General features: G+C 45.2%; 1 protein-coding gene across 1 annotated transcript in view; it reads left to right on the forward strand.

Annotated features, from left to right (window-relative positions):
• Positions 1-814: 814 nt before the first annotated feature.
• The window catches only part of prr5l (proline rich 5 like), a 120,507-nt gene continuing 97,857 nt past the window's right edge, over positions 815-23,464 (forward strand). The window contains exon 1 of the mRNA XM_080190500.1: positions 815-961. The gene's annotated coding sequence lies outside the window, so the exon portion shown is untranslated. The remainder of the gene's footprint in view (positions 962-23,464) is intronic.

Raw genomic sequence — 23,464 nt, forward strand, 5'->3', positions numbered from 1 at the left:
TACACAAACTCTGGGCTAACATTCCAAATGCTACCCCATTCTAAACCAAAGCTTTCTAAATCCTCATGGGTGGATGTAAAACAAAAATCCTAATTTTGAACTCGAGTGCTGGACTTACCGCTGGTGCTCTGGCCAATATTTAGTCCTCAGTCATTACCATTAAGATGAGCTCTGGACTCACATAAGCACACTCGTGGGAGCTTGCTGTGTACAAATTGGCGGCTGCTCTCCAGACATTAGAACAGTGACTACATTTCAAATGGCATTTCATTGACTGTAGAGCACCTGGAGACAGCCTGGGGTGGTGAAAGGTGCTATCTAAATGCAACTCTTTATTTTGTGCATTTATCATATATACTCACCAGATGATGACCTCTGTTTAAGTATTACCAGCCTGTGCAAAACGGGACTTTCACAGCGTAGTTCCACTCACTCCCTCCAGGAATTTTTTAAAGTGAACTTCATTCCATTAGGATTTATATCTACAGAGGAGGAATGATGAATTTAAAATAAACTCATCTGTTTTGGTTTAAGTTGGAGACCCTTAATTTGTTTTTTTCCCCTCTCTCTCACATATCTTTCGTCACGATTAGAAATGATTGCAACAAAAACAAAACTCAGAGACCAAAGTGTTGGATTCAGTCCAAAAAAAACGCCAAAAAAAAGTCTTGTCAGAAACATCCGCAACTTAATGACAGCCGTCAGAATATATATATATATATATATACACCTTCCACAAATGCAACAAAAATCTCCCTAAACTATGCACAAAGTGAGGCTGCAGTGAGAGGGAGGCGTTACTCTACAGCCCAAGTTGCCACAATGCTGTGTGTGCCTGGCTCCCAGCTCTCACTCTCCACTACACTTCGCAGCCCAGCAGCCGGTTAAAGAGCTCCTCTCGGATCCTGCCCACCACACACTCCAGGCTGCCTACCGTGTGGAGATCTGCCAGTATTTCAGGGTAAGTGACTCTCGCCGATTGTTGGGTTCCTGTTCATGAAAAGCAGAGCTCTGTGAGTGTGTTTGTGGCTAGGTTGCAGGGGCTGCCAGTCGCTGCTTTTTAAGAAGAACCTTTTGCTCTTTTTTTGTTGTTGTTCGGCTGTTCAGTTTCCTGCTGTGGCTCTCTGCTGAAGACTTTGCCACCTCTTGTGAACGGAGAAGCAGCGCATAATACTCACAGATACTGTAAAAGTCGGCACTCGGGCAAGTGAGAAAATTACCCTGAGATTATTGCTTCATAATACTGCTATCCACCCCTCATACACACATACACGCTCCCATGTACACACTCCACATAGTCACATCTCTCTCTCTCTTTCACACACACAAAAGTTCGTACATAGTTCCCCATACCAAATCTTACATTTTCCGACACACAATCTCACTCATTCCCTATCAGCCTTCCAACACATACACTCCCCACTCTCTCTGTCTCCCACACAATCACATTGTCTGTCTCCCTGACATTGATATCCTCCATCACACCATCTTGCACTCTCCCTACATTTCCTCACATATAGTCTTGCACATATGTAATCTTTCCTCAAACACGTACAAACATACTTGTGCCCCAGACACTCATACCCTACAGGTGCACCCTCTCTCTTTTACACACACACACACTCTCCTTCTTACAACTGTTAAGACAGATTTTTGATTGACAGGACTCAGAGATAATAGGGACAGGCAGGGAAGTGGGGTCGAGACCACAATAAGATCAGCCATGATTTCATTGAATGTTGGAGCAGATGTGATGGACCGAATGGCCTCAACCTGCTCCTAATTCTATTGATCTTATGATCTCCATCACACATTCACTAAAGTTCATTTGTGAGACGGTAATTCCACTGTTTTCTTTGGCAGTGCAACAGATGAATTACTAATAGTGAGGTTTTTAACGTGTCTTTAAGTTTTGGGTGGTAATAGCAATGCAAACATTCTTGTAGTACCCATGACTGTAAGATATAGTGTGGGACAGGAAGTGAGGTCTGGGAACTGTTTATGCCAGGACTGATTGTGTGAGCAGAGGTGGCATATATAATCAAACAGGAGATAATTGCCCCATTCTAAGAGCAGGGGTTGATTATATGCTTCAAGTGATTGGTTCATTATGTCGTTTTAAACTGATACCAATCGCACTGTATTCTGTGTACTGGACATGCTCACAAACCTTTCAATGCCACTTTAAAAAGATCTTTTCGTTTAAGTATTGTACGAGTAACATGACAACAGCAACAATTTCTATTGATACGCTTGCTGCCTTTAATATTAAACAAAAGTCTTCATGGAACAAGTTGAAGATAGAAATGGAGGCTTGAGTTATGAGAGACCAGGAGAGGTGTCTGAAAATAATGTTGGACTGCTGGGCTTTCAGCAAGCTTTTCAAAGGAGAAGAGAAGGGGAAGCGGAGAGCCCAAGAGGTTGGTGGAGGTCATTTCGTAGAGTGTGATCAAGGCTGCAGGAGACTGTGCCTTCAATGCTGGAGCAGTGGAATGGTGGGAATGCACCAAAGGCCAGAGGATGGAGGCAGGAAAGCCAGAAAGAAAGGAGTTGGAAAAAGTTGTGTCTAGTAATTATGAAAGCCCAGGAAGAATTTCAATGATTGAGATAATGGTGGGCAGGAGTGAGTAATATTACTCAAGTGAAAATGTTGGTGCTGTGACATTTGAAGCTCAGTTCTGGATCTTGCAGGATGCCAATGTTCAGGAGAATCTGCTAAACCTGAGAGATTGGTCCGAGGAGTGATCGAATCGACACTGAAGTTTATGACGGGGGCTAAAATTGATGTTAAGTTGGAGGAAGTTGCAGCTCAGGGTGAGTTGATGTTGAATAGGCAAGCTCACAGCAGAAAAGTCATTGGGTTTCAGAGAACCGATGGAATCAAGATAAATGGATGTGTCTACGGGCTTACACAGAAGCTGAGGTGTGGGGACACTGTGCTGAGGAGCAGCATATAAATGATAAAAGGGAGGATCCTAGAAAAACAATAGTTTGGAGTCAGAAAGATAAAATGTTGCTGGGGATATTGCTGGCTGCAAACAGGTTGGAGTGGAACCAAAGACAGTCCCAAAAGACAATGGAGGGGGTTAGAATGGTCCCCTGTATCAAGGACCAGAGCTAAGGAGGATATGGGGGGTGCGGGGGTCATGGCTTTTACCAGTCCTGCCCTAGTGTTGTCAGCAGACTGAAAAGAGGGATTCTAACAGGAAAACCTGAGAGATGGGCATGGAGTAGGCAGGAGGTGGCAATTCCAAGAACCTAGGAGAATGAAGTAGTTTTGATAATGGGGAGGTAGAATGAGAGTGGATGGCTTTACAGGAAGCAAGCAGTGACAGTAATTTTCAAAGACCGAGATACAATGCCTGGCAACCCAGCACTTTATTGAAGTGAGGATCTAGAAGGCAGGAGGTGGGTCTCATGAATAAGATGAGTAAGGAGATCTCACAGAGGGCAATGGAAAGATGATAAGAATTTGGAGTTAATGTGGGAGTATCATGATTGCTTTACAACTTTGTTTACTGCAGTACTCATTGTCCATGCAGCTTTTTGCGTCTTGATAAGGAATCTTCCAGCAGATCAGTGCTCCAGCCTGCAGCTTGTTGGCAGTTATAATATAAGATGCAATCTACGAGCACATTTCTGAGGATTGGCGTCTTGCCTCTCTGTGGAAGCAGGATGAGGATCTGAGGACAATGAAGAGGAAGGTGCTTTTCCACCAGGCCTGATCTTATTGCACCTCTTCATGTCTATGACCAACACGCAGAGAGTGCTAGGATATATCCTCATTGGATACTCTTCACAAGGGGAGCAGGCATGGAAATAATTTTGGCTCTTTGAGATAAACCTTCAGACAAGTTTCAGAATAGGAATAGAATTTCCAATGTTTTTTTAAACTTTCATGCTACACAGTCCTTCCAGCAATAGAAACAAATATATGCCAAATGATACAATAAGTGCACTGATGATAAAGCAGGTGCTGGACTGTCTTAGTTGTAGGGTCTAATTTCTTAATTTTCATATGGAAAGCAACCAGCAGCAAAGAGAACTTTGGACATTTTGTACAAAGTCAAGTTTCCATTAAAAAAAGATGCAACTAGTGTGGGCCCTTACCCTCCATTCCACTGAGAGTTCCAATTCCATTAATGTTCAGCTAGACTGTGACTAAAAACAGGAAATTATACACTACAATATATACTGCTCTGACAGCACTCATGAACCTCTAATGCAGCAATTATTTAAAATGGCCTTAGCACAGTTACTCCTTGGGAACTACTTTTGAGTGGTTGTTGCTTTAGACTGATGTAACAAGGTATATACTACCTCCAGAGTCATAATAAAACATTGTATCAGAAAGTTGAAACAAAGTTTCTGTTGTTTAGACAGACATAAAGGGTGTTGCAATATAACTCTGACTAACCAGTTGCAAATTACTCATGTCAACAAGGAGACTCGTGCTATCTCCTTCTCTTCGGCAGTCCTTCAAGAGGTTGACTTGCTCCCACACTAAAGGCGACTGAGGAGCCTAATGTGTGACTTACAGTCTCTGTCCCAGGTGGGGCAGACAGTGATTGGAGGAGTGGGTGAGTGGGATACCCAGTTGCCACATGCTCCTTTCACCATCAACATTTGGCTTCAGCTTGCTCTCAGTGATGAAACTCAAGGCGTTCAGCTTCTTCCCAGAGCTTTCCCCCGACTGTGAACTGTCTTGGGCCTGGGATTCCCAGGTGTCAGTGAAGATGTTCATTTTTTCAAGGAGGCTTTGAGGGTGTCCTTGAAGTGTTTCCTCTGCTCTCCCTGGGGCTCACTTACTGTGTCAAAGCTTGTCTTGGGAGTCTTGTATCAGGCATGAGGACTATGTGGTCTGGTCGTGATTGGTTAATGCTTTGATGCTATGGATGTTGGCCTGAGTTAGAACACTGATGTTGCTACACTGTCCGGCCAATGGATTTGCAGGATCTTGCGGAGGCTCTTCTCCAGGGTTTTGAAGTCCTTGCTGTACACATTCCTGAGCCATGTAGGAGGGGTGGGTATCACTGTACACTGTGAGTTTGGTGCTGAGCCTAAGGTCCTGGTCTTTCTCACATGACCGAAGGCTGTGCTGGCACGATGAAGACAGTATTGAACCTCATTATCCATGAATGCCCTTGTAGAAAGTGTTCCATGTTGTCCAAGGCCTTGTTGTGGATTTTGATAGCTAGGAGGCAGGGCTGTGTGATGGCAGCAAGTTGGTAAATGAAAGTTGTCTTATGAATGCTTGATGTAAGGCCTATGCCCATGTTAAAGTGAGTGCAAATGTAACATTCCAATGGGAAGCTTGTTGAGGGTGTTGAGCTTGTTGGAGATTGCAACAAGGAAGATTAAGAAGTATATTGGTGCAATCACATGGCTATGCTTGATCCCTGTCTGAACATGAATTGGGTCTGTGGTGGATCCAATGGTCAGGTTCAAGGCTTGCATGTCATCATGGAACAGGCGGACAATTGTGACAACCCAAACAGGGGAAGGACTCTCCATAATCCCTCACGGTTGGCAGTGTCAAAGGCCTTTGCAAAGTCAAAGAAGGCCATGGACAAGGATTGGTGCTGTTTCCTTTATTACTTTTGTAGTTACCTCATGGTGAAGATCACATCCATAGTGCTCCTTAATAGGCACAATCTACATTGCAACTCTGGGAGGAGCTCCTTCAGATACAAGGAGAAAGCGATTAAGGAGGATGCTTAGGCTGACTTTCCCTTTGGCCGACAACAGGAAAATTCATCTGTAGTTATTGCAATCAGGCTTGTCACCTTTCTTGAAGATCGTCATGATAATGGCATCATTGAGATCTCCTGGCATGTTCTCCTCCTTCCAAACAAAGTGAAATGAGGTCATGGCTTAATGCCAATAATGTTTCTACACCATGTTTTAGTGCTTCACCGAGGATTTCATCCACTCCTGACACCTTGTTATTCTTTAGCTGTCAGATAGTCTTTTCCAGTTGTGCTGGGTTGGGGTTGTACCGAGTTGGTGGTGGGTGGCATGCTGCGGGATCCAATTGAGGACATTTGCCTTGAAGACAGAGTCTCTACTAAGGAGGTTTTCAATGTGCTTCTTCCAGCGGCACTGAGTGCCTTTCTGTTCTTGCTGAGCACCTCTCGTTCTTGGCTAACTGTCAGATGGGGCCTTGGACGCTTGGATCATGCGTGGTCTTGATTGTATAAAGAAACCTCACATCTCATGGTTGTCGGCTAACTGTGGGCTCTCCCACCATCTTTATGTCATGGGTTTTTGCTGGACCTCAGCCTGCTTTCTAACTCTCGAGTTGGGTTGCTGGTTCTGGTTCAGAAAAGCCATTGGAAGAGAGAGGCTACTGATTCCAAGCTTGGAGATTCCCAGCGATTCCAAAACTGGTTTTAATTGACCAACCCTTTTTGCACATCCCTATTGTGCCCAATGAACATTCAGTCATGCCCATGTATACTCAATAAAGTGAGCATGTCAACTACCTGCACTATCATCCTCTGCTATTTGATGCAGCTCCAGAACATTTGAAGCTTGAGAACATCCAGCATAAAGCAGTTCACTTGTTCGGTGGTCTATTCACTGACTTAAACATCTACTCCTTTCACCACTGGCACACTGTGGGTGAAGTGTGTACTCATGTAGGATGCATTGCAGTAAATCATCAAGACATCTTCAGCAAAACCTCCCACACATGTTAATCTCTGTCCACTAGAAGGGCAAGAGCAGCAGATGCTTGGGAACACCATTACCTCACAGCTCCCCTCCGTTCCACACACCATTCAGCCTTGGACATACACCGTCCTTTGTCCATTGTCACCATATTAAAATGCTGGAACTTACTGTCTACAAGCATCATGGGAATACTGGTTCGGGGAGAAGCTCACCACCACCTTCTCAAGGAACTCAGCATGGGCAATAAATGCCAGCCTTACCAGTCACACTCACTTCTGTAAATAGTAGGATATTGTGCAGCCAGAAGTAGGAAGCTATACAAGGAGCAGTAGGATGCTATACTAAAGGAGCAGTTGAATATATGGTGAGCAGTAGAATAACAAAGGCAAACAGTGTACAGTGATATATCGTATAATTAAACATTATCTATTATGCATGGAGCATGTGGGCATTATGTAGTGGAATATTATGCAACTAGATTTGAGATGTTATACAGCAAGTACTGCGATATTCTGTAAAGAGTGAGAAATTTCACTGCAATGAACTATTTATTATACCATGAGTAGTGGGATATTCAATAGGATTTTAATTAAGAACCAACAGGATGGTTTACAATGAGCAATAGACATATTAAATGAGTACATAATAGTTAAATGTACAATGAGCTATACGGCGAGCAATGAATATCATACATTCAATGAGCAATGAAATATTATACCATAACATTTGATGGGAAAGGCTTATGTTGGATTGTCTAGTTTAATTAACTTCTAATGGTCTCCTGAGATGCCAAGTAGAGGACATCCCTTATTGATATGCTCCACATTCTGGGCCTCATGATCACACTTTGGGTGATCCCACATCTGCCATTTATGGAACTGGGGACCCCATTGATCATGCCGTGTGTAGATTTGGTTGAGTGCTGTCTATTGTCTTGGTCGGAGGGGTCAACACTTGGGACCTCTGCTGTTTGGTCACTGATAATGTGTTGGTTCTTTTATGCTATATACCATCCATGAGTCTGTCCATCTGGACAATAGATTGATATCTTCTGCATGTTTGTTAGGTATTATTACCTACAAAGGCGGCTGTGTTGTCAAGAGTTTTTCCCGTGGGTTTTCTGAATCTTTTTGATTGGATATGTGTTATGACAACCATGAAGGACACAGGGGAATTGCTGATAGATTTCCCTGTCTGTTTCATGGAGTATGAATTCCCTTATTAAGTGAGTGGAACCTTGCCCAATGAGAAGTGAGCAGCAGGAGCTTATAAACCTGTTTCTTTAACCCAGATTGTTGCTGTAAGTTATCAGGGTACAGTAGTTTATAAGCTGCAAGTGCTGCTCTTTCTTTTGGTTTCCAGTGAAGGGTTTCTGGTGACAGAAAACTGGCTATGGCTGAATTGCTACAGTACGCCCGTGTTGCTCATGATCTTTTCCATCTCGAGGAATATAGTGGTGTGATGGTAAATGGCAGGCAAGGCAATGTGGACTTGACACTGTTCCCACGACACTGTTTAGCTGCACACCTATGACATTTCAGTGGTAGTTGAGAGAACATGAGAGAACTTTCGGCAGCGGGGTGGAATAGGGCCACTATTGCGTTGTACAGAGTTCGGACTGTGCTTCCCCCGTGATGATTCCAGACAAGGTTTGCTGTGCGTTTGGCCTTTATAGCGAGAGGATTTGAGTATAGAGATAGGGATATTTTGCTGCATTAGGGCATTGGCGAAGCCACATCTGGTGCATTGTGTGCAGTTTTGGTGTCCTTGTCTGAGGAAGGATGTCCTTACTATAGAGGGACTACAGCAAAGGTTTATCAGTCTGATTCCTGGGATGGCAGGTCTGTCATATGAGAAGAGACTAAGTTGGTTAAGATTATATTCATTGGCATTTAGAAGAGTGAGAGGGGATTTCATAGGAGCTTATAAAATTCTAATGGGATTAGACCAGGATAGATTCAGAAAGAATGTTTCCATTGGTGGGGGAAGCCAGAGCTAGGGGTCATAGTTTGAGGATAAGGGGTAAACCTTGTAGAACTGAGGTGAGGAGAAATTTCTTCACCTAGAGGATGGTGAATGTGTGGAATTCACCACCACAGAATGTAGTTGAGGCCAAAATGTTGTCTGATTTCAAGAAGAAATTGCTATGGCTCTTGGGGCTGAAGGGATCAAGGGATATGGGGGGAAGGGGAGATCAGGATATTGAATTTGATGATCAGCCATGATCAAAATGAATGGAGGGGCAAGCTCGAAAGGCCCAGTGGTCTACTCCTGCTTCTAGTTTCTATGTTTTAGACCTTTCTGACTGGTGTTGATGAGATGAGGGGCCTGATGTGAAATGTTATTTCACCAGCAACCGGAAATTATACAAAGGACTGTGAAACTTTACAGAATAAACAGTGGGGTATTGTGGGATGGTGGACTGTACAAATGTTGTACCACAAATTCTTAGAAACATAGGAAAGTAGAGCACGTTCTACCATCAAATTACACCATGGCTAATCCATAGCATAACTCCATCCAATCACCTTGGTTCTGTGACCTTTAGTACATTAAAAAAATCTATCAATCTTAGTTTTAAAATTTTCAGTTGACACCAAGCTGGTCCTCAGCAGCTTTTTGGGGAAGAGACTTTCAGATTTCTTTTGTGTGAAGAAGTGTGTCCTGATGCCATGCCTAACACTAATTTTGAGGTTATTCTCCCTTCTTCTGACCTCAGCACCAGAGGATATGTTTCTGCCTGTCTACTCTGTAACTATCTTAAACATTTCAACTCCCATTAGAAATCACCCGTGAAGATGTTGGGGTGGCAACGGGATCCCCCCACCCCCGCCCGCCTTCAGTTGCTGTCCTGCCTGCAGCCAAGTAGTGACTGACTATTTGGGCAAGGTAATGGACAGCTGCCGATGAATGTGAAGCCGCACCCCGTCACCATCAGGAGAGGGTAAAAGTCAAAATAAAGGAAGAAAAAAAATAACAGGGCTGGTTTTCTCCTGTGTATGTGTGCACGCGTGTGTGTGTACACCCAAAATTCCCACACCAGCAACACATGCTGTGAAAACCAGGCCTCTTGGTTTCAGTGAAGTCTGGAGCTAAGATGTTAGAAATGGAACCTTTACTTTTCTCCTTTGGAACTTTTCTCGTCTGGAACATTTTTGTTTTAAATGAGTTTTGTTTGAGGCAGATTTATTTATTTATTCACTTATTACCCTCGTGAATTGATACCCAAAACAGTGCCAGTCAGCAGACAGAAGTTTGAGTTTGGCTGCTGCTTGGCTTTCTGTTAAACTTTCTGTTTGTGTTGGTTTGGGTTTTTGTTGCTGTTCTGCAGCCCGTGGTCATTGACCTATGAAACACAGCAGAGTGATCGCAGCGATTGAGTCGCAACTTTGCAGCAATTGTCCAAAAGCAGCAAAAACAGGTGCAGCTGCGAGTTCCTCTCTGGATTTAAAACTGGGGCGTGGAGGGCTGATTTCCTCAGCAATTAGCAGCCACTGAGTACAGTGACACTATACTCAGAAGGCATACAAGTTAAAACTGCCTGCTGCCAATCATCTACTAACATCTCACCCCAGTGACCATTACTCATGGTTAGTAATGTTGCCTCACAGTGCCAGGGACTCAGGTTTAATTCTGGCCTTGGGTGATAGTGCGGAGTCTGCACGTTCTCCCGTGTTTCTGGGTGCTCTGGTTTCCTCCCACAGTCCGAAGATGTGCAGGTTAGGTTGATTGCTATGCTAAATTGCCAAGGGGAATAGCAGGGTAAATATGTGGGGTTACGGGGATTGGGCCTGGGTGGGGTTGTTGTCGGTTCAGGCTCGAGGTGCCAAATGACCTCCTTCTGCATTGTAGCAATTCAATGATTCTAAACCTGAACACTGGAGGGATTAACTGGTTGGGTATGAAATTCATGATATGAAGTGGAATGGTGGTTTTATATGCCACCTAATATTAAGGATATCATTGGAGAATCGATCACGATGAAGTTTGAAGCCAGTATTTCACCCAACCTTACCGGTTTTCCATAGGGCGGGTTAGATTAAAATAGCCCTCTTAGGTGTCAGCAGACTATTTGACTACAGGCATCATCACAGAGGAGTTGAACTTGTTCAAACATTTTTGCATTTTGAACCTCAGCTGCTAGATAGTGACTGGGAGCATGAATTGGGGCCGACTTTATCTCCCGTTCATAACCAGAAGCTGAGGCCGAATGTAGCATCTAGATTGACAACAGCTTTCTCAGCCCACACTGTGAACTAAAGACATTTCTGATCTGGATGACTCAACAACCATTAAATAAACTTATTAAGCCAGTGGGGACAGTCCCAATTAGAGAGACACGGGTTATTATTCTTTAAATTCAGCGCCTTTTTCCTCCACCTGGTTATCTTTAAAGAGTGAGGGGAGTTTATGCATGAACATAGTAGCAGATAATATTGTTATGAAATGTAAGCAGGTCCTCATAATTAGTAGCCTGGAACAAATGTCCCATTGGATATGTGTGCCACAAGAAGTGGGACAGTGAAGGTGCTGGGTTTAGTGTGACTGACTCCTCTATATACAGGTTCAGTGGTGCAATTTGTTTGATTCCCACACATATCAGTAAGAGCTGAGGGAAAATATGATTCAGGTGGTTTCCTTCTTGCTGCCCATTTGCTGATATTCACATTTCCTCAGTGCTTCACAGCATTTTCTGGGTGCCAAGGCCTACAAACTTCCTGCCAAGGTAGGCCCGTCTGTTCCTCTCCTGCTCTCCCTCCTGCCGTTCTCTCTCCCACCGGTTTTTCTCTCTCCTCCAACCTGTTAGGTTGATTGGCCATGCTAAAAAAAATTGCCCTTAGCTTAGAGGGATTAGTGGGGAACATGGAGGTAGGGTCTGGGTGGGAGTGCGGTCGATGCAGACTCAATAGGCCAAAAGGCCTCATTCTGTGCTGTAAGGTTTCTATGATTCTGTTCCTCTCTCTCCCCCCCAGGTATTGTTCTTTCATCTCTCCCCTGCTCCCAAGCCCAGCTGTTTTCTCTTCTTCCCCCCCCCACCCCCATTTGTCCATTTATTCCTCTCTCTGTCACCTCCTATATCCCCTGCCCCCACCACCACCCTCTGTCCCCCTGCTTGTTCCTAAGTTTAAGTTTAGTTATTAGTGTCACGAGTAGGCTTTCATTAACACTGCCCGAAGTTACTGTGAAAATCCCCTAGTCACTATACTCTGGCGCCTGTTTAGGTACACTGAGAGAGAATTTAGCATGGCCAATCCACCTAAACAGCACATCTTTCGGGCTGTGGGAGAAAACTGGAGGACACCCTTGCAGACACGGGGAGAATGTGCAAACTCCACACAGACAGCGGTCTGTGGCACTGTGAGATTAACCACTGTGCCACCATGCCGTCCTTCTCTCCTCCCGGCTGGTCCCCCTCTCTCCCCCTGCCTCTTCCCTTCATCATCTGTTCCTCTTCCCTCTCCCGGAAGCCTGGTCCTTTCCTTCTTACCTGTGCCTTTCCCCTCCTCCTGCACCTGCCTTGAGAATCCTTACAGCTGACCTCCTCAAACAGAAAACTAATTGATGATCAAATTGAAGTGTTAAGATTATTAAAGGTCAACAGAGTGAACAAAAATAAACTATCCATCCTAACAGGAGAACCTTAAACAAGGGAATATAACCTTAAAATTAGAGCTAGGCTGTTAAGGGTCATGTCAGGGAGTAGTTCTGGAAATCTGGAACTCTCGGTCCAAAGCTTGTTAAGGCTCAGGGTCAATTGAAAATTTCAAAATTGAGATTCTTTGTTAGGCAATTCTGAAATCATGGCATGTGGATTGAGCTAAGGTACAGATCAGCCATGAGATAATCAAAAGGTGGAATAGACTCAAGAGACTGAGAATTCTGATGTTCCTGTCCCCTGTTTGACCTGACCTGCCTCTCCTGCGCCCAACAGCGCTCGTTCCTGTTACACCTCAATTTCGGACATTTGCAAATCTTTGCAAAGACCAATTTTGGAATCATTTGAATTCTGACAGTGGATTCCCTGCCCCAACTCCCATCTCCAGAATGAATGGGGGGGAGGGTGTGTTGCCTCCTGAATGTTGTTCTCTGACTCCCGCTGAACAGTATATTTGTGGTTGCCAGGTGAGAAGGGGATTGGTTCCATCGAGAAGCAGAGTGTTGCTCACTATCTGGGCCGGCAGACCAGAGACCACAGGGCTGCAACGTATAGACCTTCAGACACACGGCATCACTCACTACCTTCAGGAGAGGAGCAGGAAATAGATTCAAAATCACATAAATTGTTCTCTGAGAGAGGCTTCAGCAAACATGTCAGAGTCACCGCATAGTACTCACCCTTCTCCCTTGTTGTCCAAATTAATCTATAGGAAATCAAAATGGGACTATCCCTTCGCTCTCCACTCCCACATTTACTGACAGTTAATGAAATCTGTGTTTGTTTTGTTCAAGTCGGAGGCAATTGGTGAGAAAATCAATTCCCCTGGAGTCCAATTTGACACAGCAGTTAATAGGTGTGAAATGAGTCACAGACACAGGGTATGGGAGCATTATAATGTCAGATAGTCTCGTGAGGTGGGGGGGAGCTCTGTTTGGTCAAATTGTTGGTGATGAATTATCCAGAACTTGAGATTTGGCCAACTTGGCAGGAAGTGAATTGAGCTGGAGGCTGAGGGAATGGTAATGAAACTGTTCCAAATACATGGGCACAGAGGGAGTGACCGTGTATCCATTCTGAATACTAGGCTGGGCATTGTGAGAGTGACTATGTACCCATTCTGTATACTAGACTGGGCACTGAGGGAGTGACTATGTGCGCATTCTGAATACTAGACTGGGCACTGAGGGAACTTTGCCCAGAAACTGAGTGGGGAATTCTGCACACTTGTTCATGCTGACCCTGGGGACTAAGGCTAGATCACAGAGCTCCCTCAGAGAGAAATAAAGGCAGGTCCTTCAAAGTCACGTTATCTATCCCCAAAATGATTGGGGGACGGGGTGGGAACAGGGCATTGCCTTCTCCATCTTTGGCTCCCCTACACCCAGAAGCCGTCCATGATGTATTCAGTTAGTGATTTTCAATGGCAGCAGCCTGAGGTGGCAACATTGAAAGGAAAGATTTGCAGGGGTATTGGGAAATAGCAGGAGACTGGGAATAATTAGATCACTTTCTGAGTTTGATAGTGCAGATGGTCAGGCCAAATGGCATCCTTCTGTGCTGTGAGCTCCATGATGAGAGTGGTGTGGCCAGTGTCTATAGGAGCTGATGAACAATAAGATATCTTTCCGAGTGTTGGGAGAGAAATGGAGGCTCGGTGAGTGAGTGTACAGCACTGGGCGAGAAGCCAGGGGAAAATATATCAGAAAAAAACAAGTCTTTCTCTTTGCAAAGAGAAAGAGCTGATGTAAAATCACAAGACCTTCATCAATAGGCTGCCATTGTTTGTCATTAATTGCCTTTTCATGAGGAAGATGAGCATGTGATTAAGGAAACAAATGGAAAGGAAATGCAAATTCTGGAAATTTACAATAAGACAAGAAACTGCAGGAGGTACACAGCTGGTTAGTCAGAGCCCAGGATAGGGAAGAGGCAAGTCTGAGTCACTCCAAACATAATCATAATTACATTACATGCCAACTATGTGCCTGCCCCTATTGTTAACTAATGTTGTATTCTTAATATTCTGAAGTTTGCCTAATATCTCCTTCCCACCTCAACTGTTATAATATCTCCCTTGACTTTTCATAGAATCCTTACAGTGTAGAAGAAGGCCATTCGGCCCATTGAGTCTGCTTCACCATACAATAGGTTTATGGCTCATCTGATTTGGGCTTCAACTCCACTTTCCTGTCTGCCCATCTTAACCCCAGACCCCCTTGTCAATCACAAATTGATCTAACTTGGCTTTGAGTATATTCAATGAACCAACTTCCACTGTTCTCTGCAAAGAGAATTCCAGAGACCACTAACTCCCTGGGAAAGAAAATATTCTCCTCCTCTCAGTCTTAAATGAGAGACATTAATTCTTAACCTGTGTCCCCTAATTCTAGTCTCCCCAACAAGGAGAAGCATCCACCGGGTCAAACCCCCTCAGGATCTTAATAAGATCACTCCTCATTCTCTAAACTCTAAACGTATAGGCCCAACTTGCTCAAGCTTTCCTCATAAGCAAACCCCTTCATCCCAGGAATCACTCTCTGAACTAAATCCTTTCTAAGTAAGGAGACCAAAACTGTACATAGTATTCCAGATGTGGCCTCACTAAGGCCCTGTACAGCCACAGCAACACTTCCCTATTTACTTCCCCTTGGCAATAAAGGCCATCATTTCATTTCTCGAACTAATCATTTTCTGTGCCGGTATTCTGACTTGTTTATGATCCATGTACAATGCCATCCAGATCCCTCTGTACCACAGAGTTCTGCAATCTATCATCATTTAAATAAAATTCTGCTTTTCTGTTTGTCCTGTCAAAAGTGGGCAAATTCACACTACCCCACATTATACTGCATCTGCTAAATTTTGCCCACTCACTACGCTTTACTTTGCTGCCTATCTTTGTGCTATCAGCAAATTCAGCTGTTATGCGTTCGATCCCTTCATCCAAGTCATTGATATCAATTGTAAATGGTTAATTCCCCAGCATCTATTCCTGTGACACTGAAATTGTTACAACACTAGGCCATTTTAGCTATTTGAAAGCTTTTGTTCTCAGTGTGGTTACGCTGGCCTGGGGGAGATTGTCCAATATAATACCAATTTTCCAGTTTGCGCCTAGTCACCATGCCAGCAGTAAGCTGCTCATACATCTGTAGCATAATTGCCAGTCGCCAGGGACCAAGCAAACAGCAGCTGCGATGCGGATCCCAACTGAAACAGATAAGTGAAAGCAAAGCGATAGAGGTAATTCTGGGAAAGTGTTACAGAAGGATCAGGTATTGGGACTGATAATTTTTATGGGACCAGAGGGTGAGTTAACGTTTCCCCCTCACCACACAAATATGATTGGCAAATGTATCAAATTAAACATTTTCTAAGCCGTCCGTTAGGAGACTTTTAAGGACTTTTAAGTTTAGATCACTAGATTTCCAATTCCAATTCTCTTCCCACACCTCATGGTGCACAAAAGGAGACTTGCCTCTGTTTCCATAGCTTGTCATTCCTGGAACAGGTTGCCAGTCTGTTGCCAGGTTACTTGTGGAGTTACCCAAACTCTGTGGCCTGGGCCTCGGCACCTCCTTTTGCAACTGGATCCTGAACTTCCTAATTCAAAGACCACAATAAGGAAGGATAGGCAACAATGGATAAATGTGTAGTGGTCCATTTTGGCAGGTCCAATGGGATGAAGGAGTATAATATCAAGGGTAAGACTCTTAGCATTGTAGAGGATCAGGAGGACCTTGGGGTTCAGGTCCATAGGACTCTTAAATCGGCCTCACAGGTAGAGGATGTGGTTAAGAAGGTGTATGGTACACTGGCCTTCATCAGTCGAGGGACTGAATTTAGGAGTTGAGAGGTAATGCTGCAGCTTTATAAGACCCTGGTCAGACCCCACTTGGAGTACTGTGCTCTGTTCTGGTCACCTCATTACAGGAATGATGTGGAAGCTTTTGAAAAGGTGCAGAGGAGATTTACATGGATGTTGCCTGGATCAGGTGGCATGCCTTATGAGGATAGGTTGAGAGAGCTCGGTCTTTTCTCCTTAGAGAGACGAAGGATGAGAGGTGACCTGATAGAAGTGTATGAGATGTTGAGAGGTATAGATCGGGTGGATTCTCAAAGGCTTTTTCCCAGGGCTGGAATGGTTGCTACGAGAGGACACAGGTTTAAGGTGCTGGGGAGTAGGTACAGAGGAGATATCAGGGGTAAGTTTTTCACTCAGAGGGTAGTGGGTGAGTGGAATCGGCTGGTGGTGGTGGTGGTGGAGGCAGATTCGATAGGGTCTTTTAAGAGACTTCTGGATGAGTACATGGGACTTAATAGAATTGAGGGTTATAGGTAAGCTTAGTAGGTAGAGATATCATCAGCGCAACTAGTGGGCCGAAAGGCCTGTTTATGCTGTAGTTTTTCTATGTTCTATGCTCTAACACCTCCTCCACGATCATCCTCAATACCAGAGCCTCACAAGGCTGAGTTCTCAGCCCCCTACTACACTCATACATCAATGACTGTGCAGCCAAATTCCCCTCCAATCTGATTTTCAAGTTTGTTTATGACACCACTGAAGTGGGTCAGATCTCAAGCAATGATGAGACAGAGAACAGGAATGAGATAGAGAATCTGGTGAACTGGTGCCGCAACAATAATCTCTCCCTCAACGTCAACAAAACGAAGGAGTTTTTTTGTCATTAACTTCAGGAAGTGTGAAGGAGAACATGCCCCTGTCTACATCAATGGGGATGAAGTAGAAAGGGTCAAGAGCTTCAAGTTTTTAAGTATCTAGACCATCAACAGCCTGTCCTGGTCTCCCCATGCTGACACTATAGTTCAAAAAACCCATCAACATCTCTAATTTCTCACAAGACTAAGGAAATTTGGCACGTCAGCTACGACTCTCACCAACTTTTACAGATGTACTATAGAAAGCATTCTTTCTGGTTGTATCAAGCTTGGTATGGCTCCTGGTCTGCCCAAGATCGCAAGGAACTACAAAAGGTCGTGAATGTAGCCCAATCCATCACACAAACCAGCCTCCCATCCATTGACCCTGTCTACCCTTCCCACTGCCTCGGCAAAGCAGCCGACATAATTAAGGACCCCACGCACCCTGGACGTTCTTTCTTCCACCTTCTTCCTTCAGGAAAAAGATATGAAAGTCTGAGGTCACATACCAACCAACTCAAGAAAAGCTTTTTCCCTGCTGCTATCAGACTTCTGAATGGACTTACCTTGCATTAATTTGACCTTTCTCTACACCCTAGCTATGACTGTAATAGTACATTCTGCAGTCCCTTGTTTTCTTCTCTATGAACAATATGTTTTGTCTGTATGGCGCGCAAGAAACAATAATTTTCACTGTATGTTAATACATGGGGCAATAATAAAATCAAAATCAAATCAAATCCACATGAAGTGTGACTGGCCAGGAGTCTCCTGTTCTTACCACCAGCCATTGGCGTTTTTGGAAGGATGACTCTCAACCTGTAAATATATGCATTATGAACGCATCTTTCTTGGCTGTCAAGTCCTGGGGTGGGACTTGATCCCGGAGCTTCTGGCTCAGAATAGGGGCACTACTATCTGAGCCACAAGACCTCCTAATCACTTAACACCAAATACTAATTGCATTAGAGTTCTACTGGTGCTTATTTTGTTTTGAGGCAATGCAGTGGCAGCTACACTCAACCCTTCGGCACTGTAAACCCTCATATACGTTCACACTTAGAAATGCACCACAAACACACAAAAAAAAACAGATGCTGGAAATCTGAAACACACAGAAACCACTCAGCAGGTCTGGGGCGAGACAAACAGTTAACGTTTCAGATCAACGATCTTTTATCAGAATGTGGGCATTTCCAATTTCACACCGTAGCAGGAACATTGCTATTTACAGCCTTCGCAGTCATGCTGCAAACAGCCCCCCTGTTAATTGCTTCAATCAGTTTACAGCACTGTTTATGAACCTAGATGGATAGCTGATTCATTTCTGGAGCTGGGCTTGATTAAATCAGCATCCGTTTGGTGCAATGCCCTTTCATATCTCTCGCTGTGTGTTTCCCTTTTTCAGAAGTTGCTAATTACCAGAATATTATCTTTCTCTCTGACATTTTCAACTTTTGCCGCTTCTTCCAGTAAAGTTTTGTCGATGCTAGAAGGGCTGGTTTTGCCAAATTGAGTGATTTCTGCAGAGAAGTCCAGTCTTCAGCGTACAGGGTAGCAGTGTGACATTAGTTTGCTTTATGGTTTTAAGGGGGAAGGGCCTGAGGTGCAGTACCACAGAAAGGAAGATTGCTGGTTTGATTCTGGGTGCTGAGTTACCCAAGCATCTTGGGCTGGGGAAGGGGGTGGAAGCGGAAAACATCAGGGGCTTCTTTTCCCACTTGCTATCTTCACCCTCTTGTGGAAAGAGGCTCAGTGAGTGAGAAGAAGATGGAATGCTACTCTCGATTAGATGTGGAATAACCATGTGGGAAAGCTGCCATCAGCTCACATTAAATCCAAATGTATGCCAGTAAAAATCCAAAAGGAATGGGAAATAATTGGGTTTGTGTAATGGAACTGCGTCATGGGATAATTCCAAATCATTATGGATTAATTGCATTTGACGCTCATTACAGTAAACATGGCCTGACTGAGTGAAATAAGTCACATGGCTATCTATATTTAGAATTGGCGTTGGTAGACATACATTGAGTTTGTACAAATAAGGAGAGAGGGCTCTCTCCCGCCCTTGCTATTCATTCATCTGCCCTCCTTCACATCACTCATAGCTTTAACCAAATTTACTAGCTATTCGCAAAATCTTCTAATGCGCACATAAGGGAGGACAAAATAAGATGTAATGTGTGCCTTGACTCAGTTAAGTTAAATGACAGGAGAAATAATGGAGAGGAAGGTAATAAGAGTTAACTCTTCTACGTGATTGATCTGTCGTGATCTCAAAAAAATGGCAGGACAGACCCAATGGGCAGAAAGGCCTATTCCGATATCCTCAACTGGGTTAATAGATGGCTGAGGGAGCCCAGTACAGATAAATTTAGGGCGGAATTCTCCCCAAACAAATTCTGTGTCGAATTTGGGTGAAAACTGGAGTAATTCACGCTCTTTTTTCAATGGGAGTTCACACAAGAATCTCCCTTATTCTGTGCAATGCAGAGGCCACCAGCGTGAATATCATTAGATTTCAGAGGGTGAGGCCTATTCCCGCTGGAGAGGCTGAAATCCGCATGCTGAGCGGGTTATTGCTCATGTGTCACTCTATCAGTGCCAAGTTCAGCGCATGCATAACGGCCCCACACTGATGACCTCACTGATTGGCGGCCAGCTCGATCACTGGCCAGCCCCATGACCCCAGCAATGCCAGCTTTCCAACCCCCACCACAACCCCGCACCCCCCCCCCCCCCCCCCACAATGGCCCAGTTGCTGCCCTTCCCCCCAGCCCTCACCTCTCACCATTCCCATACGCAGCCCCGACCCCAGGCTCCCGGCCTGCTGCGATCTCCAATCCCACCCCACGTCCACCCCCACCCCCACCCCGTCCACCCCCCGACAGCTTCCCAATCCATCCCCCCTGCAGTTAGCACCCCATCCCCACCTGCCACCCCCCACCCTGGCTGACACCCACTACCCCCCCAACCCCCCAGCCCTCCTCAATCACTGCCCTCCGCCCTTCCTTTATTGATCCCTATGCAGCGGGACCTCCACCCCAACCCAGCGCTGGGAGATTCTATCATGGCGGGAATGCACCCGCGATTCCCACGCATCACCCGCAGCGAGATTCTCCCGGTCCATTGCACTAAAAATTTAGCACGACAAGATAGGAGAATCGCCTCCTTAATACATCCACCAGGGATACTAATATGCTATCGTGCTGAGTGCTAGAGAGCCACAAGGTACAGAGGGGCAGCACAGTGGCACAGTGGTTAGCACTGCTGCCTCACAGCACCAGGGACCCCGGTTCAATTCCTGGCTTGGGTCACTGTCTGTGTGGAGTCTGCAGGTTCTCCCTGTGTCTGCGTGGGTTTCCTCTGGGTGCTCTGGTTTCCTCCCACAGTCTGAAAGACATGCTGGTTAGGTGCATTGACCTGAACAGGCGCCTAGTATGGCGACTAGGGAAATTTCACAGTAATTTCATTGCATTTTTAATGTAAGTCTTACTTGTGACTGATAAATCAACCTTACTTTAGACTTCTTACAGAAATAGGAGGATAGTGCAGATGAACGTGTGGCTCAAGAGTTAGTGCAGGAGAGAGGGTTTTAGATTCTTGGATCACTGGGACCATTTCTGGACTAGGTGAGACATGTACAAGCAAGACAGCCTGAACCTGAACCAGAATGAGATCAACATCCTTGCAGGTGGGTTTGTTAATGCGGTTGGGAGGAGTTTAGACTGGTTCAAAAGTTGGGTGGGGGTGGCACTGAGCATTAGCACAATAAGAACATAGCATATGATCGTATAGGAAGCAAGGTAGAGGGAGTTCAGCCATTTTGGGTTCCAAGGGAATGGAGTAAGGCGAGGCTGGTGGCCTCTACTTCAATGCTAGGAGGATTTTCACAGTAATTTCATTGCCATGTTAATGTAAGCCTATTTGAGACACTGATAAATAAATTTTAAAGTTTGTGAGTAAGACTGATTGAGTTAAGGGCATGGATTGACATGTGAAATTGTGATATTGGCTGTGGTTCTCCCAAAAGCGCTGAATTGGCAGGAAAACTGTTCTAGATCACGATTGTTTCATCAATTCAACTTCTTACCTGAATGTCCCCACTCTGCGTGCAGAGGTCCCAATTGTGAATCTCGTTAAAAACCCGGGGTGGTTGGGCCTATTTGCACCTCACTCTGACAGTTCCGGAACTCTGTGCAGTGGCCCTAATCTGTCAGACTTCCTGTTTGCTGGCCAGCTTGATCACTGGTCAGCCCGGGACCCCTGCAATGTTGCCTCTCCAACACCCTGCCGAGGCTCAATCATGGCCCCCACATTAATTCTCGGGCCAGCTCTGATCCCCCCCACTCCCTTCACCCCAGCAGACCCCCACCCCCCAGCTGAGCACCACCCCCCCCCCCCCCCCCCCCCCCCCGGGGTCAGACTCGCCCCCACCCTTCTCCCAGAGGCAGCCCCCCCCAGCAGACCACCATCTCCCCTGCCCGCCCCAATCGCTGCCCTCCCTGTAGTCCCAATCAACCCTGTCTGCAGAGAGGCAACGAAATCCCCAACCCCACAGATCACCCCTAGGCCCCATCCGCAATAGATCCCATCCCCTTGGAACTGCCCGATGCACAGTGCGCAGTGCCAAGGTGCTGCCTGGATATGGGCACTTTGTTCCTTGGGCAGTGCCAGGAGCACAAGTTGGCACTGCCACAGTATCCGTGCCCAGGGGGCACCAACATCCCCCTGCCGCCCGAGCCCCTTGAGGACCCCAATTGTCACCCCTTCATTCTAGCTGGATCTCCCGCTAGTTCCCCAAACGTGGGGAGCTAGTCTAAACCCCGCCAAAATGAAGTACTCCTGGCCAGGTGGGAGATTCAATCAGGACTGGTACGTTCCCGATAATTACATTCAAAAGACAATTAAAATATATTAAAAACAGATTCAAATTACTTACCTGCCTCCACCCAGTTTCCAGCGTGGTCTGACTGGCAACTGTTCGCTGGCTCTGGGAGATGCACATGCATTCCTGGCACATGCGCAAATCCCAGAACAAGGCCGTCGGCGCGCATCTCCCACACCGACCCACCAGAAAAATTGCGGGTCGGGATGGGAGAATCGCAGCCATTGTTGCCATCGCATGTTGAGGGGAGGGCAGGACTGGTAACTCAACATTCCAGGGTCTTCAGGTATGATAGCGGAAGGTGTCAAAAAGGGAAAGTGGTGTCGCATTATTAGCCAAAGAGTCAGTTACTGCAGTAAGAAGGGATGATATTTTGGAAAGGTATTCAAATAAAGCTTTGTGGGTAAAGCTTAGGGATAAAAAGGGGGTAATTGCATTGCTGGGAGTGTACTGTAGGCCCCAAACTGTCAAAGGGCAAAGAGGAACAGAAATGTAGACAATTCACTGTGTATAAAAATAATAATAGCATAATTATCTTAGGGGATTTCAACTTCCCCAACATTAATTGGGATAGTCATAGTATAAAAGATTTGGAAGGGTTGGATTTCTTGAAAGAGCTTTTTATGTCACTACATGGAGGATCCAACAAGGAACCACACAGTGCTGGTTCTAATTCTGGGGAATGAAGCCAGCAGGGTTTTTGAGGTGGCAGTGGGGAGCATTTTAATGATAGTGACCACAACACAGTACGATTTAAGTTAAATTAAAAGGAAAATGATGGTTTTGAAGGCAAATTTTATTAGAATAAGGCAGGATCGGGCCAAAGTAGACTGGGAACAGCTCCTTGTGGGAAAAATTACAGCTGAGCAGTGGGAGGGGGGTGTTCAAAAGGAAATGGGAGACTACAGGCCCAGCATGTTACCTTCAGGATGAAATGTAGGAGCAATAACCCTGGCTGCCTAGGAATATTCAGGGTTGGATAAGAGAGAAAAGAGAGGCTTTTAGAAGGTGCAAAAGGAGCAAATCAGCAGAGGTCTTTGTGGAGTATAGAAATTAGAGCAGGAACTCAAGGAAGCAATTAGGAGAGCAAACAGGGCATGTAAAAGCATTGGTGGTTAAGATTAGGGCTAATCCTAAAATATTCTATAATTATATTCTAAGGAAGAGGATAACGAGGGACAGAGTAGGGCCCATTAGGAACCAAGGAAGCAATCTGTGTATGGAGCAGGAGGACATTGGTAGGGTGTTAAACAAGTACTTCACATCTATCTTCACTCAGGAGGAGGATGTAGGTACAGAACTTGGAGAGAGGGACTGTGCGGTTCTTGAATAGTTTGACATAGGGAGTGAAGAGGTGTTGGAGGCTTTGGTGGGCTTAAAAGTGCACATATGCCCAGGTCTGGATGAATTGTATCCCAGGCTGTTGTGGGAGGCAAGGGAGGAAATTACAACAGCTCTGATTCAAATTTTTAATTCCTCTCCGGCCACAGGGGAGGTTCCAGAGAATTGGAGGATAGCTAATGGAGTTCCACTTTTCAAGGAGGGTGGTAAAGATAAACCAGGAATTTACAGACCAA

Source organism: Carcharhinus amblyrhynchos, chromosome 6 (assembly GCF_965287045.1).
Source record: "Carcharhinus amblyrhynchos chromosome 6, sCarAmb.v2.hapA, whole genome shotgun sequence".
NCBI classification, from domain to species: Eukaryota; Metazoa; Chordata; class Chondrichthyes; order Carcharhiniformes; family Carcharhinidae; genus Carcharhinus; species Carcharhinus amblyrhynchos.